This window comes from Hibiscus syriacus, unplaced genomic scaffold, assembly GCF_006381635.1.
Source record: "Hibiscus syriacus cultivar Baekdansim isolate YM2019G1 unplaced genomic scaffold, ASM638163v2 tig00111783_pilon, whole genome shotgun sequence".
NCBI lineage: Eukaryota > Viridiplantae > Streptophyta > Magnoliopsida > Malvales > Malvaceae > Hibiscus > Hibiscus syriacus.
The window spans coordinates 3,195,812-3,217,759 of NW_024063178.1; the positions used below are offsets into that span (position 1 = coordinate 3,195,812).

Genomic DNA, 21,948 nt, shown 5'->3' on the forward strand with positions numbered 1-21,948 from the left:
TGAAGGATTATGATTGTGTGATTGATTATCACCCTGGTAAAGCTAACATTGTAGCGGATGCTTTGAGTCGAAAGACGGTATCGGAGTTGAGATCTTTAATGGCCAGGATGAATTTATATGATGATGGCACTTTGTTAGCAGAATTGCAAGTTAAGCCGACCTTGGTTGATGAGATCAAGGCTAAGCAGCCCTTTGATAGCTCCTTACTTCCCATCTTTGAGCAAGTAGAGCAGGGGACAAGCTCAGATTACGCCCTTGACCGGGATGAAGTTCTATGCTTCAAAGGTCGGTATTGTGTGCCTGATGATGCTGAGTTGAGACAGACTATCCTTACTGATGCTCATAGTAGTCCATATGCTATGCACGCCGGTGGAGATAAGATGTATCGGAATTTGAGAGAGAGGTATCATTGGATCGGCATGAAGAAGGACATCTCAAATTTTGTAGCGAGGTGTTTGACTTGTCAACAAGTTAAGGCAGAACATCAACATCCATCAGGTTTGTTACAACCTATTAAGATTCCTGAATGGAAATGGGAGCGTATTACTATGGATTTTGTTACTAGCTTGCCTATGACTCCTTCGAAAAAAGATTCAGTTTGGGTGATTGTTGACAGACTTACAAAGTCAGCTCACTTCTTTCCTGTGCGAGTAAATTATACTTTGGACAAGCTGGCAAGATTGTATATTTCAGAGATTGTTAGATTGCATGGTGTTCCATTGTCTATTATTTCTGATCGAGATCCGAGATTTACTTCGAGATTTTGGAAGGCGCTACATACGGCTTTGGGAACAAGATTGGATTATAGCACATCCTTTCACCCACAAACTGATGGTCAATCTGAGAGAGTGATTCAGATACTTGAGGATATGTTGCGGGGTTGCGTAATCGATTTTCATGGTAGTTTGGGAGAAATTTTTGCCTTTGGCTGAATTTGCTTACAATAACAGTTATCAGACCAGCATTCGTATGGCACCCTATGAAGCACTCTATGGGCGTAAATGTCGCACTCCGATCTGTTGGACTGAGTTGCGTGATAGGAAAACGTTGGGACCTGAGTTAGTGCGAGAGACGGAGGACACAGTCAGATTTATACGTGACCGTTTGAAATGGGCATTTGATAGGCAGAAGTCTTATGCAGATTAGAGAAGGAAAGATATACAATTTGAGGTTGGTGATCAGGTCTTCTTAAAAGTTTCACCGTGGAAGAAAGTATTGAGATTCGGGCGTAAGGGTAAATTGAGTCCACGATTTATTGGGCCGTATCGTATTCTGAAGAAAGTTGGACCTGTTGCTTATCAGCTTGAGTTGCCTTCCCACCTCAGTCGTATTCATGATGTTTTTCATGTGTCTATGTTAAGGCGATACCGTCCAGATCCAGGTCACATTATTCAGGTTGAAGAAGTAGAGCTGAGACCGGATTTGTCATATGAGGAGGAGCCCATTCAGATTTTAGAAAGAGATGAAAGAGTTCTTCGGAATAGGCGAATTCCAATGGTCAAAGTTCAGTGGAGTAATCGAGGCCCCTCAGAAGCTACTTGGGAGACATTGGAGTCAATGGAGGCTCAGATTCCTCAACTATTCTCATAAGGTAAATTTCGAGGACGAAATTTCTTGTAGAGTGGGAGAATTGTAACAACCCGGAATAAAATTTAGAGAAAAAAAAAATTTAATTAAGTAATTTGGCAAAATTTGAGGATTAAATCGGAAGTTTTCAAAATTTTAGGCCATTTTAGAAGCTAAAGGAAATTCAGGGACCAAGCCCTGCATTACTCCTTTTAGTGTCGGCAGAAAATTTAATATAAACGTATGAATGGTTTTCTGTTTTCAAAACAGAAAACAATTGTGAAATTCCTCCTCCCGCACTCTACTTCAAAGCCGATTCCGACGCCGTTCGACGTCCAATCGTAAAATTGAAACTACCGTTGTGTTCATCATCAAGCGAGGAACAAACCCTTCAAATTAATTGAAGTGAAACGCTGCCAAACGTCGGGAATTTTCAGTCAAAGCATCGTCGTTTTTTTTAGCTCTATCGTCGGGAAAAACTTAAATTCACCGCCGATCGTTGTTCCGTTTACGACACCTCCTGCACCATCGTGTTCCTTGTGTCGTTGCGAGTCCGCCGGTGTCAAACCTTGTTCGCCGTCGACGGCGGCGCGTGAGGAGGTGGAGCAGTCAAAGATTCGGCCGAGTTGAAATACGAGCTCTCCGCCGTTCAAAAATTTGAACCGATCGTTGTAAGTATCTCGAAATCGCTCAAAATAATTTTTAGAAATTTTTCCGGGAATTTTCCGACACCGTGGCACTGTTCACGCGCCGCACGCGCCGCCGCAGGGAGAGTGAGCTGATGGAAAACCGGTTTGACCAGTTTTGAACCGGTTTGACCGGTCTGAACCGGTTTGACCGGTCTGAACCGGTTTGACCGATCTAAACCGGGTTGACCCGACCCGACTGTTGACCCGACCCGACTGTTGACCCGATCCGACCGTTGACCGTTGACCGTTGACTTTCTTTGACTAAAACTTAAAATGGCTTTGACCGACCCTTAAACGACCGTAAATCTTTTCCGAGTATACCTATCCTGATAGTTTTCGACGTGCCAAATCCATTTCCGCAGTCCGTTTCGCCAAATTCAAACCCGAAGGTCTCCAAATCGACGGTCAAATTGGTTGACTTTGACTTTGACCAAGAATCTGAATTTCCGAAAAGTCATACTTTATATTTTTCGACGTCTTGATTCCGTTTCCGCAATCCGTTTGGCCAAATTCAGACTCGAAATACCCCAAATTGATAGTCAAACTCGAAAAATGCTTATATACTTAAGAAGACTAGCTTTGAACAATTAAATAGGATTTGGGACTGATAGATTATTATTGTTTGAAGGTACAAGAGACTCTCCGGATCGTTCGACATCTCGACCCAGCTCTTCTAGATCAGTTAAACCACGTGTGCCAGTATTCACCCGTTCGAAAATTGTAGCAGAGCGTGGTGAAACCAGCAATCAGTAAATTTGCTATTTGAACCTATTGTCGAGGTGTGTTCCCTGCTTATTATTGAACTGTTTTATTGGTTTTAATATGTGGTACACCGAATTCATTGGCTATTGTTTTATGGATGCACCAATTTAATGTGACAATTTATGGAATATGGCTGCTATCTAATTTTTGTTTTGAAATGGTATATGATTACCATGTTTTTGGATTGATGGAATTTATGTCACGGTGCAATTGAATTTTGGAATTGAAATACGATGGAATAGCTCTGATCAAGCTAACTGGGCCTAATGTGACTCTTGAGGGCCCCAAGATGTTTCATTAGGTCGGCTTTCCTTTGCTGTGTGCTTAGGGTAAGCTATATGGACTTATTGACTTGGGCTTAAGGATACAAGCTTCAGAGCCTATCCTTAAGTCGGCTTTCTTTTTGCTATGTGCATAAAGTAAGCTATATGGAAAATAATTTTGGCAACTACTGATGGTGTACCAGAAAAGGGTTTAAACTATGATTTTCAAAAAGTTAAACTCTTTTACGAATTTGTGAGATTACTGGACTATGATTTGTACCTATTGTGATTTTATGGAAATGTTGGGACACACTAAGCCTAGCTCACCTTTTGAAAATGTTTTCCCCTTTCAGATACTGTTGGTTAGATACCTTGGTACGAGCACTTGGAGGATCAACATATCTCTTGAAGTAAATCAAATTGTAATGTTTTTATCTTGCAAGTTGACTTTATTTTGGTGACATGGACCTTATTTTAAAATATCAGATTTTATAATGATAACTCTTTTGCTAATACTGCTCGGTTTATTGTGATATTAAATTTGAAGACGTGTTTTAAATTAAATTATTATTTATTGGTACTATATTTACGAGTTGGATTTTGATAGTATAATTTGTTTATAATTTCATGTTATTTATAATATGATTTTATATTGATGGAATAACGGTTTCGAAAAATGTCTTTAATAATCATAATGTGATCCACTAGACTTAGTCGAAACGCATAGGCCGGGTCTAGGGGGTTACAGCTATTGTTTACCCTAAACCACAGGAAAGAAAAGATCTTTTTTTCCCTCAGAATCTCTCTAAATCTCTCTAAATCGAGTGTTTACCCTTAAACTAATTTGATTTTTAGCACTGAATGAGTTGAGAGATTTCAATCGTTTGAGGATAATGAAATGTGTGAAAGAACTCCCTGAGTTAAGTGTTTCAAAAAATAAATTAAAAGAATTTTTGTGTTTTTCAATTATGTATTAAATAGGTTTTAATACGTGTCTTTTGTTATTTTCTGAGCTGGCATTAATAATTATATAAAAAAGCAATTATACTAAAAAATAAAGTATTAAATCTAATTCACCTCTCCAGTATTATACAAAGTTCCGTCTCCAGTATTATGAGAACATAATTAGAATATTTTAAATTTTAGAAACTAATTTGAAATATAGACAATAGATTAGGGACAATAGATTTGTGCTTGAAACAGAGAGAAGAGATTAAGTTATTGAAGAGTGCAATATTATTACCAGATGCCATGAATTCTCAGCTTCAAGACCTAGTTGACAAGCAAGGCTCTGAGCTGACACAAGCCAAGCAACTGATTCTAACTTTCCAAAGACGGGTCACTTCTCTTACAGGCCAACTCCAATGCCTTGCCGAGGATCTTGCCCAGGAAATCCACACTAGCAAATACTTCATTTGAAGCATTTGGTATCAAAATATTTAGACCAATGTTTGAAACTAATGATGCTATAATTGAAACTTATTCCGTGGCCTATTGTGATGTGTACATCAAATATTTCCTCGCATAGAAGTCTTAATCCTACTCTATGCAAGAAATGCAATGCATTTGGTATAATCTGCTAGCTTAACATGCTTCATGTATGCATGGTATGAACTACGAATATCGACCAACCGATATCTATCAGTAGCAAAGAAAGAAGATCTTTGAAAGTAGTACTTGAAAATCATTAAAAAGATTATTATTTTTTTTATATGCTTGAACAGTGAAGGCAGAAAAGTATTCTTCCAAGGCATGTCGTCAGCAGCATGGCAGCTATACCTGGTCGCCCAAATATGATGGAGATGAACCTTCTGATTCGTTGGTAAGATTTTATATACTATTTCCCGTGTGATTATACACACACACACTAATAATATTACTTGAATATAGTTATAGATTATTTTCTTTGGTTTTTGCAAGGGTCTTGCCTTGATAGCTTGTCTTCTCGTAATATAGTTGCTAGATTCCGACAACTTTGGGTTATATTATGCAAAAAAAAAAAAAAAAACTGAAAACAACACAGCTGAGTTCATTAACTTCCAATAAGTGAAAAATTTTGACATGAAAATGAAATTCAAATAATTATATTGAATCCATCATTACAAATTACAACCATGTAATGAAATATGCAAGAGAATAAAATGATTCTAATTAAGGTTATGAGCTGAACTTATATTTAAGTTATGCGCTTTCAAATTACGTCAAAATATAATTAAGTTATATCGAATCAGGATCCTTACGGAAACAAACATTAAATGCTTAATCAATGAATTAAATTATATTTTTTTTACAAAACTAATATGGTTGGTTGTCCCTTATTCCCATATGTAATGGGGTAAGGGGAAGGTAAGATAGTAGGCTGACCCCAACATCAGGTTGAGAGCAGCTTCCGTAGAAGACCTCCGAATTATGAAATGTCTATATGTATTTAAAATTAAATTAAATTATTTATTTATATTTATTAAATTTATAATATTTATTATAAAATAATAAATAATTACCATATCTATAATGTTAAACGTATGACAAACACAAACAAACTTCATATCAGTAGTATCCCAAATAAACATAAAATTTTGTTCTCAAATCATTATAATATCAAGAGAGATACGAAAACTGAATCCTTTGTATTTATTAATCAAATTAACTCTAAATAGATATAAAGACGATAAGCTTCTTGAAATCCTGTTGTACTTACTCCCACACGACTGCTCGATATTCATTGGTCATGGTACCATCGTTCGCCTTCAAAAGTAGTCGGTAAGTCATTCCTAAAGTTACTTGGGAATCGCCGCTCACCACCGCGACCAACTTTAAGCTTGCCTTGGACTGCTTGTTATATACTCATTGATTGCAAATTCTGCAATTTGGGTCACATGTTGACAGAGGCGGACCCATGACAAAAATTCAAGATTGTACAAAAAAACTCTTCGAATCTTCGATCTAATCTGTTGCCAATTGCCGTATCCCAATTCTCACAAAACTGAAAATAGGTGCTTGATTCCTGTGCTTAAAGTTTGTTTTTTGGGCTTGATCTCTTTTTTTACTTTTAAATAGGATATTAATTTTTTCCTATAATAAAGAGCAAAAGTTACACACAATATTAAGTGTGGCACTTGTATTAATTAAAAAAAATAGAAAAAATTAACACTAAGTAGATAATTTTGAGGGGTTGCCTGGGATACCCAGAGCAACTATAAGGTCCGCCCTTGCATGTGGGTCGTTGAGGTTTTTTATGGTTGTCCGTCCTCCCACGTCTAAAACTCTCACAACGTCAAAGATAATCAAAGAAAGAAAAAGAAGAGATAACCAGAGAAGGAAACGATAAAATTGTTGCATGGCGTCTATTCTCTCCTTTTTTATTTTCTTTGGGTTTTTTATAATAAATAAATCACATTAACAAAGAGTAGAAGCAAAATAACCTGCCATACATGCATTATACTACTTGTATATCAAAATAACCTGCCATCATGCATTATATTACTTGTATATCTTGCCAAATATTGAACAAATACCATTATACTAGCCGTTCATTGTTAAAAATTACAATATAAACCGAATTTTGTATAAAATTAGCTTAATATTGCAGACTTTGGGCTGGAAAGGTATTCTATCCCCGTAGGGTTTGCTTGATTCATTTCCACTTTCATTTTATGAGTAAACTATCTTATCGATCATTAAATTACAAGATTAACTATCATTTGTAATTCTTAAAATTTTAATTAATAAAATAATCATTTCAATATAAGTAAATACTTTTGGTAAAATTTACCCATTAGTTTTCTCTATTAATTTCACAAGTTATATTTTTAATAATCTGAGATGATTACAAACTAGTAAGTATTCAAAAACAAATTAACCTACTAACAAAAAAACACATCATATAAACGTAAATGCTCGAATTCATGGCATATTAGACACTAATATGAACATGACACATTATTGAACACTAATAATTATTAGGATAATATAAAACGAAAATGATAGTTTAAGGGATAAATTAAGAAAAAAAGGTATATTGAAAAAAGATTGAGGTGCAACGTGAAAAATCAAATATACTTCGAAAGCTACGTTAATAGTACCATATATATATATATATATATATATATAGAATCAAACAACACTGTATATCCCACTTTGTCTATTATTTTCAGCTAATTAACTCCTCCTTTTGTCCCAAAAACATAAGCACCTGCCAATTAAAAAACAATCAGAAAATTTTCCAGCTAATCAAACTACGTCAAAATGAAGTATAGGAACTAAATTTCAAATTTGAATAATATATAAGAATCAAAACCATAATTCCCCAATTCATAATCAACGTCACATCCATGGCACGGAAAAATATACTAATTTTAAGACAAAATGTTAATCCAAGAAATAGAATAATAATAATAAACAAATATTATTATGTAAATCGAACGAAATAAAATAAATAGAAAATTAAAGTAAAGAAACGAAATTTGGCTACTCATATGTATACATGAAATCAGATGTGCAGAGTCAGATAAATAGAAGATGAAGTTTTTTTAAGGTCTGTATGAACAATTTCCTTAATACATATTCATCATCTCCTTGGTTTGAACCGAGACAACTCGCTTGAGTCAACCCATTGGCTTTGACCCGTTAACTTTGACAAAAAAGTCATAATTTTTGAAAAAGTCAAATTTTATGTTTTTCAACGTCCTGAGTCTGAATCCGAAGTACTTTTTGCCAAATTCAAACCCGAAAGCCTCGAAATTAACCATCAAACCCGAATATGCATATGTACTTAAGCATTTTATTTAAGGATAATTAAATTAAGGTTAGAGACTGGTCGTATATTGTTGTTTGAAGGTACATGAGACTCTCCCGATCGCTCGACAGCCCGACCCATCTCCTCTCGATCAGTTAGACTTCATGAGCCAGTAGTCACTCGTATGACCCGTAAATCATTTGATTGCATAGATTAAATATTTTACATCGCTAGTAACCCAGTTTTACTATGAATTAGGTTCGAGCACTGCTGTAGAACTTGGTGAGGTCGGTGCTCAGTAGATTTGCTGTCTGATTTCCATTTTTGAGGTGTCTTCCCTATGTTTTACATGAATGTTTTACTTGCTTTAAAATATGTTTCATTGAATTTATGATTTTCTAATTTACTGGTTGATGGCTTATGGACGATGGTTGAATGATATATGTTATTTGATTATTTGTTTTCACTAGAAATATAATTATGTCGAATTTGGATCATGAAATTTACTACTTATTATGTGAACTGTTTTATTGAGATGCTGATTTGGGTATGTAACACCCTTAACCCGTACCCGACCCGGATACGAGTATGAGGTGTCACATTGACTTTTCAAATCATTGATTATTAAAAAGTAAGAAAAATCTAAACTTTTATTCATATTAAAAAGGTGGAACCCTTGAAATAAAGTAATTAATAAAACTCACATTCATACTTAAATAAAATCCTTAATAATTTACATAAATACAAAAGTATGAGTTTACAAAAATAGATCAGAGCATTTCAAATTAAACTTATAGTACATTCCAACAGTTTACAAATTTACAAGAAACCTACATTTAATTTATCTTGATATGATCTTCACGGAAGTATGCTATATTTGACTAGCTTTAATCTTCTAATTTCTTCAAACCTATGTGTGAAACAATCACACGCTAAGTCGATGACTTAGTGAGGCAAATACGAGCTAAAATAAAACTTTATGACGCATTCTTTATGAATTTTATATAAACCTTTCATAAAGGACTCAAATTATTTTTCATAACAAAATTGTAAAACTTTTATACATGGTTCTTTGTTTATAACTTTATTTTCAAATGCCTAATGTATACTACTGAGAACTCTAGGTATTTCAGTACATTGAGGTTGTGCACTAATGATGTCACCACAACTCACATAATTGCACCGAAGTGCCACATATTTGTCCCAACGGATCACATAGGTTTTTTCCCGAAGGACCACATAGTTTTGTCCTAAAGGACCACATAGAACCCTCAACTCTTGGCATGCCAACTATACCTCTAATCCTCATACATATACCTTGAGCTTTTAATCACATAATTATTCCTCTTTTCGTTATTCAAAGTATATCTTATTCACATAGGCACTTTCACATCGAATAATTTCAAATTCACATATTCAAATGTCACATTTTCATAATCATGTACTCATAAACATTAAACATAGATTAATTATAATAACTTGAATAAAACATGGTAAAATAGAACATAAAAGAAATAGAAAGGTTTTTGATCAAAAACTCTGTGGTTGGCTTATCGAAAGCCGCCCTTGAATCTAATATAAAACAAATGAGTTGCACTCACATTTGCCTCACTGAAGTCCTAAACGAAATCCTTAACACTTTTGATCAGTAATTTATAACATCTGATTGTCTGGAATTGGTATTTGTTCAATGTCTACACAAGAACAGTCGAGAATAAATACCACAATTCATAATGCTTATAACCAAACATAACAACTAAAGCTGAAATAACCACTTAATTCATCATTTCAGGTGCACTAGTATCGATACTTCTCTTACAGTACCAATACTTCCCATCGATGGTATCGATACCCACTCTGGTACCGATACCATTTTGGCACTCTGGAAATACAAACTTGATAATGGTATCGATACCTTACCTTTGGTATTGATACCCCAATTCAGTATCGATACCTTCTACAATAAGTATCGATACTGATCTTCGAACTCAAACTAATTTGCCTTGAAGTATCGATACTGTTCTTCCAGTACCGATACCCTTACCCAGAAATTACCATTCTCATTCGAAATTTAACCAAAGTTTACCCAAATCTCCCACTTATATATCCTTTTAAGCCCTTATACTCCACTTCATTCATTAAAACCAACTTATCTCAATTATATACTCCTAAATATCCAAAATCTCACTAGGATACTTGAATCTAAAAATAATACCATATTTTCAAGTATGTTCTTAATCCTTCTTAATACTCCTAACTCTTTAATTAGCCCATTGACAAGTCAAATTTAGCAATAGGACTCCAAAAACTACACCATATCAACAATTCATTTCAAAACCCATTTTACAAATTCATTTATAATTCATTCCTCTTTTTTGTTTTAATCCCCTACAAGCTTTCCTTAAGCTTATATAACACCCAAGCCTTCAACACCAAACCAAAAATTAAAGAAAAAAACAACTTGCATTAACTTACAATTTGATCACTGACCCGATATTTGGGATGTTACAATTCTCCCTTTTAAGAAAATTCATCCTCAAATTTTTATTGCGCAAAGAGGTAAGGATATTTTCTCCTCATATCTTATTCACGTTCCCAAGTAGTTTCTTTTACTTTATGATTTCTCCAGAGAACTTTAACTAGCGGAATTGCCTTGTTCCTTAGCTGCTTGATTCATACTCTAGAATATGTATTGGTTCTTCCTCGTAGGTTAGATCAAATTGAACTTCTATCTCGTCCGGAGTTATGATGTGTGTAAGATTTGATCGATAACTCCGAAGCATACACATAAAAGACATTGTGAATCTTTTCTAACTCTTGTGGCAAGATTAACTTATATGCCACTGGTCTAACTCTTTTCAAAACTTCATAGGGTCCAATGAACCTATGACTAAGCTTACCCTTACGTCCAAAACGAAGTAATTTCTTCCAAGGTGATACTTTGAGGAAAACTTTGTCGCCTACTTGAAATTCAATTTCTTTCCTCTTCAAATATGCGTAAGACTTTTGTCTATCTGATGCCACTTTAAGATTCTGTTGAATTACCTGAACCTTTTCTTCAACTTCTTTAATCAAGTCTGGGCCATGAACTTTCCGATCTTTTAATTCATACCAATTAAGTGGCGTTCTACACTTCCTTCCATACAATGCTTCATACGGTGCCATTTTAATGCTTTATTGGTAACTGTTATTATATGCAAATTCGGCAAGTGGCAAATACTTTTCCCATGATCCATGAAAATCAATCACGCATGCTCTCAACATATCTTTCAGAGTCTGAATCGTCCGCTCTGATTGACCATTAGTTTGAGGATGAAAAGCAGTGCTAAAATTCAATCGGGTGCCCAAAGCTTCTTGCAAAGACTTCCAAAATCTCGAAGTAAATCTTGAATCTCTATAAGAAACTATTGAAATTGGTACACTATGTAGCCAAACTATCTCCTTGAGATATAATTCAGCATACTTTTCCATTGAGTAGTCCGTTCACACAGGAATGAAATGCGTAGTTTTTGTGAGGCGATCCACAATTACCCAAATTGAATCCTTTTTATTTGGTGATAATGGCAATCCTGTTACGAAATCCATCGTAACTCTTTCCCATTTCCACTTAGGAATGGAAATCACTTGCAATAGTCCTGAAGACACTTGGTGTTCACCTTTTACTTGTTGACAATTAAGACACTTTGATACAAACTCCGTAATGTCTCCTTTCATGTCTGGCCACCAAAAATGTCCTTTCAAATCTTGATACATCTTGTTCCCTCCTAGGGGCTTAGTTAATGGACTACAATGTTCTTCATAAAGTATATCTCTTTTCAACCCAATATCATTGGGAACACAAACTTGATCTCTGTAGTATAAGCATCCATTAGACTTTACTTCAAAATCCTTGATTTCACCATTTTCTATTTGCTCCAACCATGTTAAACACCTATCATCCTTCTTTTGCAAATCATGTATTCGTTCTAGTAATAATGATTTTAACTTTAATTTGGCCATCAGCGAACCATTGTCTTTTAACACAATTCGGGCATTCAACATACGCAAAGCGGAAAAAGTATTCCGACTAAGAGTATCAGCTACTAAATTGGCTTTCCTGGGATAATAATCTATAACCGCATCATGGTCCTTGAGTAACTCAATCCATCTTCTTTGTCTGAAATTAAGCTTCTTTTACATCAACAAATACTTTAAACGTTTGTGATCGGTAAAAAAATATAGCAACGCTCACCATATAAATAGTGGCGCCAAATTTTCAATGCAAATACCACCGCGACTAATTCAAGATCATGCGTCGGATAGTTCTTCTCATGAGGCTTAAGTTGTCTTGAAGCATAGGCGACTTATTTTCCATATTGCATTAATACACATCCCAAACCATTAAGGAAAGTGTCACTATAAATTGTATAATCCTTGCCTAATTCTGGTTGCACTAACATTGGAGCCTCCGTAAGAACTTTCTTCAGAGTTTCGAAACTTTTTTGACATTTATCTGTCCATGCGAAAAACATATCTTTTTTTAACAAATTGTATAATCCTTTACGAATCATCGATAGTATCCTACCAAACCTAAAAAACTTCGCACTTCAGAAACATTTCTTGGAACTTCCCAATCCAAAATAGCTTTAATTTTCTGAGGATCGACTCGAATCCCTTATACAGAAATCACGTTTCCAAGGAATGCTTTTTCAGTTAGACAAAACTCACACTTAGAAAACTTAGTATAAATTTTTCTGTCTCGTAATAATTAAAGAATCACACGAAGATGAGCATCATGCTCCTTCATTGTCTTTGAATACACTAAGATGTCATTAATGAAAACGACCACAAATTGATCAAGGTATGGTCAGAAAACACTGTTCATAAGGTCCATAAATGATGCAGGTGTATTAGTTAACCCAAATGGAATTAGTACAAATTCATAATGGCTAACCGAGTTCTAAACGCCATTTTTGGAACATCTTTCTCTTGAATCTTCAACTTATGATAACCGGAGCATAAATCGATTTTTAAAAGCACCGTAGCTCCCTTGAGTTGATCAAATAAATCATCAATTATGGGGAGATGATACTTATTATTTATGGTCACCTTGTTAAGTTGTCGATAATCAATACAAAGATGCATAAATTGTCTTTCTTTTTTACGAATAATACTGGAGCACCCCAAGGTGACACACTGGGTCTGATAAATCCTTTATCCAAAACTCTTGTAACTGATTTTTTAACTCTTTAAGTTCCTTTGGGGCCATCCTATAAGGATCCATTAAAATTGGTGTTGTTCCCGCCATAACTTCTATTTGAAATTCAACCTCCATATTTGGAGGTAATCCAGGTAATTCTTCAGGAAATACTTCTGGGATTTCTCGGACAGTCGAAATATCTTCAAATTTTCTTTTCTTAACTCGAGTATCGATCACATTGGCAATAAAATCTTGACATCCTTGCAGCATTAATTTTCGAGCTGATATCATTGATATCACATTAACTAAAGGATTGATTCTCTCACTGACCACACTAATTTTTAATCCACCGAGACTTCTTAGTACAACACGCTTATGTCGACAATCCACATTGGCGTGGTAATGATATAACCAATCTATTAGTAGGATAACCTAGATTAGCAGGGAATTCAATTCCCCGAATCCTAATAGGACACCCTCTACAAATTTGTCTCACCTGAGCACTATGTCCTAATGGATTAGTCACAATCACCTCACTACTAATAGGTTCTAACTGGATTCTCAAATCTTTCACAACTCTACTACTAACATAAGAATAATTCGACCCTGGATCAATCAAAACAAAAATAGGTTTACCAGCTATCTAAAAAGTACCTGTAATGATTTCAGGATCATCAAAATCTTCACTGGTCTTAAGATTGGACACTCAAGCAGTGGAGCGCACTTTAGGTTGAGCGATCGACTCAGACTGATTCCTTCCTCATCCTCTACCTTTTAAAGGTGTAGTAGTGGATCTTTTTGTTTGAGCAGGTTCTCTGATCATCATTGGGAAGTCCTTAATAAAGTGTCCTGCCTCACCACACTTAAAACAAGCTACAGAGACTCTTCGACATACGCCACTATGATGTTTTCCACAATACTGACATTGATTTGGCTTATCCACTCCTGATTCCACTGATTGAGTCTGTCTACCTCTTCCATGATTGGATCCTCTACCTAAGGATGCAACTGACTCCGATGTAGCCTGAGGTTGAAAACTTAAACCTTAACTATGATACACTAGACGAGGCACCAATTCTCTTACCCCATTGAGTCTTTTTCTCCCCAAATCTCTCATTTTGAGCTCGCTCCAGAGCTTTGGCTCAATTCACTACCTCTTGGAATGAAGAGAGGTTTAGTGCAACAACAACTCTTTCAATCAAGAGCGTAAACCCTCCAAACAAATCGTAAGAGTCTTTTTCCGTAGGGACCAACTCCGTTGCAAATCTACCCAGCTTGTTGAATTCACACTCAAACCCATACACAGTGTGATTCCCTTGCTTTAAACTCATAAATTCTTGCTCCATCTGACGAATGAACTAATCCCCTATGTACTTGTTCTTAAACTCCTCCAAAAAGAATAACCATGTCACTTGGTCCCTTGAAGCTCGTATCATCACATTAGACCACCATATTCTGGCTTGACCTCGCAATAACGAAACTACCCCATCAAGCTTTCTATTTTAGAACAGAGATTCTCTAGCATCATCTTAAGGTCGTTAAGCCACAAATCGGCAACAACTAAAACTTCATCAACTTTACCTCTAAATTTAGGTACTCCCAGACTTCTAAGACTTTAGCCACATTCATCTTAGGAGCTGAGGGAGCCGACGATTGAAAACGCATCAAAATTGCGTCTAACAACTGGAAAAAGGTCCCTTGATCTTATACAGGCACTCCCTGATGTGTCTGTTCCTCACCCTGCCTACTCGGGGCAGGTGAGTTACTACTGCCTTCATTCCTATCTGTCGCTTCACTTCAGGAGGCCTTAAAATCTGACATCTAATAAGACCAGATCACTATTTTATTAGTAAGGACAACATACTAGTTACCTTATCAGATCAGAGAGATTAAAATCATAGTTGGCATGTACACTTTGTAAAATAAAAATGACTTCATTTCGAACTTAAAACCACTTAAACCATAGCTCTGATACCATTAAATGTAACACCCCTAACTCGTACCCTACCCGGATACGAGTCTGAGGTGTCACATTGACTTTTGAAATCATTGTTTATTAACAAGTAAGAAAAATCTAAACTTTTATTCATATTAAAAAGGTGGAACCTTTGAATTAAAGTAATTAATAAAACTCACATTCATACTTAAATAAAATCCTTAATAATTTACATAAATACAAAAGTATAAGTTTACAAAAATAGATCATAGTATTTCAAATTAAACTTATAGTACATGCCAACAGTTTACAAATTTACAAGAAACCTACATTTAATTTGTCTTGATTTGATCTTCACGGGAGTATGCTATCCCCGACTAGCTTCAATCTTCTGATTTCTTCAAACCTATGTGTTAAACAATCACACGCTAAGTCGATGACTTAGTAAGGCAAATACTAGCTAAAATAAAACTTTATGACGAATTCTTTATGAATTTCGTATAAACCTTTCATAAGGGATTCAAATTATTTTTCATAACAAAATTGTAAAACTTTTATACATGGTTCTTTTTTTATAACTTTATTTTCAAATGCCCACTGTATACTACTGAGAACTCTAGGTATTTGAGTACATTGAGGTTGTGCACTAATACTGTCACCACAACTCACATAATTGCACCGAAGTGCCACATATTTGTCCCGAAGGACCACATAGGTTTTTTACCGAAGGACAACATAGTTTTGTCCCGAAGGACCACATAGAACCCTCAACTCTTGGTATGCCAACTATACCTCTAATCCTCATACATATACCTTGGGCTTTTAATCACATAATTATTCCTCTTTTCGTTATTCAAAGTATATCTTATTCACATAGGCACTTTCACATCGAGTAATTTCGAATACACATATTCACATGTCACATTTCCATAATCATGTACACATAAACATTAAACATACTGTAATTATAATAACTTGAATAAAACATGGTAAAATAGAACATGAAAGAAATATAAAGGTTTTCAATCAAAAACTCTTAGGTTGCCTTATCACAAGCTGCCCTCGAATCTAATATAAAACAAATGAGTTTCACTAACCTTTGCCTCACTGAAGTCCTAAACGAAATCCTTAACACTTTGATCAGTAATTTATAACGTCGAATTGTTCAAAATTTGTCTTTGTTCAATGTCTACACAAGAACAATCAAGAATGAATACCACAATTCATAATGCTTATAACCAAACATAACAACTGAAACTGAAATAACCACTTAATTCACCATTTCAGGTGAACTAGTATCGGTACTTCTCCTACAGTATTGATGCTTTCTCATCGATGGTATCGATACCCACTCTGGTACCGATACCCACTCTGGTACCGATACCATTTTGGAATTATGGAAATCCAAACTTGATAATGGTATCGATACCTTACCATTGGTATCGATACCCCCAATTCAGTATCGATACCTTCTACAATAAGTATTGATACTTATCTTCGAACTAAACTAATTTGCCTTGAAGTATCGGTACTGTTCTTCCAGTACTGATACCCTTACCCAAAAATTACCATTCCCATTCGAAATTTAACCAAAATTTACCCAAATCTCCCACTTATATATCCTTTTAAGCCCTTACACTCCACTTCATTCATTAAAACCAACTTATCTCAATTATATACTCCTAAATATCCAAAATCTCACTAGGATACTTGAATCTAAAAATCATACCATATTTTCAAGTATGTTCTTAATCCATCCTAATACTCCTAATTCTTTAATTTGCCAATTGACAAGTCAAATTTAACAATAGGACTCCAAAAACTACACCATATCAACAATTCATTTCAAAATCCATTTTACAAATTCATTACTAATTCACTCTTCTTTTTGTTTTAATCTCCTACAAGCTTTCCTTAAGCTTATATAACACCCAAGCCTTCAACACCAAACCAAAAATTGAAGAAACAAACAACTTGCATTAACTTACCTTTGAAATGGAGCTTACGGGCACAAAGAAGAAGATAAAAACTAGTTCCAGATCTTTCTCTTCCTTTTCTCCCTTTATTCCACGTTTTATATACCTTAAAAAGGGAAGATAAAAATCCTTCTTATAAAAAGACCATAATGCCCTTCTAATAATCCAATTTCGATATCAAGCCCTAAACAAAATTCCACAAAAAATCCTTGAACTTTCAAATTATTTCAAATTAAACCACTTAGTTTTGAATTCTTACAATTTTATCACTAACCTGATATTTGGGATGTTACAGGGTAGGATATTATAGTATGGAGGTTCAACTCTAATCAAGCTGGTAAATCCTTATGGACCTAAGGTGACCCTTGGGTAGGCTCCGAGGCCTCGAGAACTTTCTTGGGTAGGCTATTAGGCCCCAAGGTGCTCCCTTAGGATGGCTTCTTATACCCAATGGGTATAAGGTAAGCCCTATGGATGCAGTTCTTGGGAACTGTATATGGTGTACGGTAATAAGGTAAACTGGGAGTTTTAAAACTTAAACTTTGTTATGATTTTTATGATATTTTACTAAACTATTACTTGATTATTTCACCATTATGATTTATTTGCACTTTTTTGACACACTAAGCCCTAGCTCATTTTTCAAACTATTTTACCCCTTTCAAATACTTTTGGATAGGCACCCCGAGTCAGGAACTTGGAGGATCGACACATTCTTGCAGAACTTTTTGTTATAATGTTTATATATTTCAAACTGGTTTAAATTACGGTGACATGTGCCTTTATTTTGAAGTACTTATTTTATGACATTTACTACTTTTGCTACTGGTATTCGAATTACCTCGATATGCAATTATGACATATTTTATTTTACTTAGTCATTTATAGTTTTATAATTACAAGTTTGGTTTTATCGTTATCTATTTTATTTTTATAGATTTTAATTGTAACATTATAAATTACCGAATAACGTTTTGGAAAATATTTTAAGAATTTTTAATGTAATCCGTTAGACCTAGTCGTAACATATAGTCTAGGTCTAGGGGTTTACAGATATAACAACAAACGATCACAATAGTAAGCACAGCCGTAGTGATCAGTCGAACACAATCTTGCCTTTCTCTATCACCGGAAGGAACGAATTTACTAAGTGCTTTTCTATTCCAAATTTCTAAACTTGCATATTGTAACTTGTGTCATATGTCTATAAGATTTGTGCTTTAATTATCTTATATATACATGAGAGGGAATCAATCAAAATGTTAATAGATATAATTGAATGGATACAACTTTAAACCAAATAATAAGTCAATTCACCAAGTGACATAACTTATTATTATTAAATGACATCAATTTTATTCAATTATTTATTATTTTACCAACAATAGTTTACCTAGAGTAGGCATTAGCAAAGATAAAATTGCTGTCCCTGAAATCTTAAGGAACAATCCGGTCTTCATCATGTCGAAGATATCAATATACCCTGTGTTGAATCCAACTATATTTGGTGGCGTCCCAGGTGGAAGCATAAAGGCAAATTGTGACCCAATTGCACCTGGAACCATAAGCATCAGAAGGTACACATTCATGGTCCTTGCCATTTGACCCAATAACAGAACCGTAAGAGTCGACGTCGCATCATTCAACGGTTATGAACTCGATAATCACAGCGCATATCAGATAATGACGGGTGTGATAATGAGATATGGGACGTGTTCAAGAAAATACAGGGTTTTGGATAACACGTCAACGAGTTCGCTAGATTGCACGTCGTCAGCTAGAGCAAAACCGGCACCTAGTAACAATATTATGTTCCATGGTAGTTTCTTGCATTCGTTCCAATCCATCAGGTTCTCTCCTTTTTGTTTCCCGTTTGGAATTATGAATAAAAGGGTAGCCACCATTACCTGCATGCATGGTTTAAAAAAATTATTCTCATAGATACTCAAGTACCTAATTTATCTAATAATTAAAGACCAAAATTACTATTATACAAAAAAATTAACCATAAGCTTCTTTAAAACATTGAATTTCATTGGAAGAACTTTGAATTTGAATATAATCTACTTCCAAACATCGTAGGTCTGGAACCAGAAGAAAGATTATTGGATCAAATTTGATTTCTAAAGTTATTAATCACACTGACAGTTCCATTGCCTGCACGACCATGGAAGAGAGCTCCCAATCCTGGAATGTTGGCTGTTATGCTTTTGGTCATCCACAAAGCTACCATCAATTGTATTTTACCTTTGTTTAATAATGATTTTAAAGAAATCATCAATGACTAGTGACAACCGTCTTAATTTTCAAATAAATTAAGCTTTATTCTCAAATAAATAAATTAAATAAAAGTGTAGTAAAGAGAACAAGTGTCGATCCACAAAGACTAAGGAGCTTCTAATGTTGAATTGCTTTGATCTTGAAACAAAAAATTAAAGAAAATAAAAAGGGGTTTTATATCGAAAAGAAAGAATTCAAGAATTGTAGAAAGAAAAATAAAATGAAGTAAATCTTTAAAGAAATAAAATGAGTAAAAACATAATTAAGTTTCACTTCACCTCAATTCCAATTGATCGTTGAAAGAGATTTTACTTCGGATACAAGCCAGTTACAGTCTAGAAGGCCCAACCTTTGTAACTTACTGTTCTCTTTGATAAACTAATATTCTCAAGTATATCTCCAGAATTCAGTTCATACTTGAACTAACCACGACTATCGTCGTTAGTAACAATGTAGTTTTAAGTGCTGGAAAAGTTGCTGCTTGGATTATGATGTCTCAACGAGAATCGAATCCGATCTCGATTCACCTTAGCGTACTACCGCTAAGTTTGTTCCTATGAAGTTGAATTACGAAAAACCGATTCTTCCTCCCAAAATGTAAATCAAAACATCATTAAATCAAATGTACACTTTTTGAAATGAAATATGTAAAGATTTTTAAAGATAAGGCCGATTGCCAAATCAATATTTCAAAAAATCAAGAATATAATTCGAAGATGTTAAGAGCTTTTCAATTCTCATAAACGGAATTGAGTCATCGCTAAGCCTTTAGCTAATTAAAAGTTTAGCTAAGAATGATTCAAATCATGCTTAGCATTTTTTTTGAAAATAAAGTAAAAAAAATTAAAATGAAAAGAAAGGAAAAGAAAAAATAAAAAAAATAAAAAAAAAACCCGAGAGAAATTTATAAAAATCGAAAGAAAGAAATACATGTTCAAGCTTTACCTAAATGGATATTTATAGCCTTGAAATGTACTACAAGTAACATGAAAATTCAAAATAAAAATATCTTAAAGATAATCAAAAGATATCCTAGAATGTTTTTGCAAATTCAAACTTAATTTCCTAAAACAACTCTTTCTAAGATAACTCTGCCCGTCCACCTTCCAGAGAGTACTGACTGGACCTTCTAGAAACTGTTATTGTTGCTGACTGAAGTTACTAGAAATTGTCACTTTGAACCACGTTATGCCTTAATTCATGCTCATAATTCCATCCATGATTTCAGAAAATAAAAAAACTACAGACCTCGACCATTTTAATGTTGTTTTTGAAGAATAAGCTCCTACACAAAAATGAATAAAAACAACCAAAATAAGTAGCATAAAAAACAATGAGGAATAGTTATCAACAAAATATGTGCAAATTAAAACACTAATCAAATTTCTCCTCACTTATTTAATGCTTGTCCTCAAGCATGCCTTAATCAAAAACATTTTAAAACTTCTATTTACTTTCCTTCATCTCACCTCATATCCAAGAAAAACCAAGTCAATATAACAACAATTATCGGAGTAAAAAATAACAATTAAGTGAAAGCCATAAATAGAAATAATTTGAGCAAGCCATGAAATCCTATTAATCTATCAATCTCAACGTAAGAAGACTCAACACCCTCATAAGAACGCACTCATTTTGCTCAAAGTTTTTTGGGTAAAAGAAAACCCTTTAAGCCGGAACCTAACTCAACATTACCATTAGCTTGTAAGAAAATTCTAAAATGTTTTCTAATTGAAACTTAATTTCCTAAAACAACTACTTCTAAGATAATTATGTCCATCCACCTTCCAGAGAGTACTGATTGGACCTTCTAGAAACTGCCACGTTGGATCCATAGTGCCCTGGATCATGCTTATGATTCCAACCATGATTTTAGAAAATAAAAAAACTACATAACTCGTCCCTTTTAATGTTGTTTATAGAGAATAAGACCATACACAAAAACGAAAAAAAAAGTCAAAATCAGTAGCATAAAATAAACAACGAGGAATAATTATCAACAAAATATGGGGAAATTAAAACACTCATCAAATTTTCCCTCACTTATTCAATGCTTGTCTTCAAACATGACTTAATTAAAACATATTAAAACTTTTATTTACTTTCCTTCATCTCACCTCATATCCAAGAAAAACCAAGCAAGTCAGGATAACAACAATTATCAGAATAAAAAATAACAATTAAGTGAAAGGCATAAATATGAATAATTTAAGCAAAACCATGATGTCCCATTAATCTACCAATCTCAATGTAAGAAGGCTCAACACCCTCACGATGATGCACTCGTTTCGCTTAAAATTTTTCTGGTAAAAGGAAACACTTTAAGCCAGAACCTAACTCAACATTACCATAAGCCTATAAGAAAATCAAGTCTAACACTAAAAATGAACTAGATGGTATAATCAAAGGGTCTTTAAACAAGGTTGTAATGGGGCTTGGGTAAAGGTAGAGGAAAAAGCCAAAAATATGGGTTAAATGTCAAGACAAGAGATGCACAATTAATACATTTGAGCCCATCTAACAAGTAAAAAGTAATGCAATCAATCAAAAGAAATGTAACAA

At 34.4% G+C, this 21,948-nt stretch overlaps 1 pseudogene; it reads right to left on the minus strand.

The window, feature by feature from the left end:
* Positions 1-7,406: 7,406 nt before the first annotated feature.
* LOC120170697 lies at positions 7,407-19,339 on the minus strand (annotated as a pseudogene).
* Positions 19,340-21,948: the final 2,609 nt, after the last annotated feature.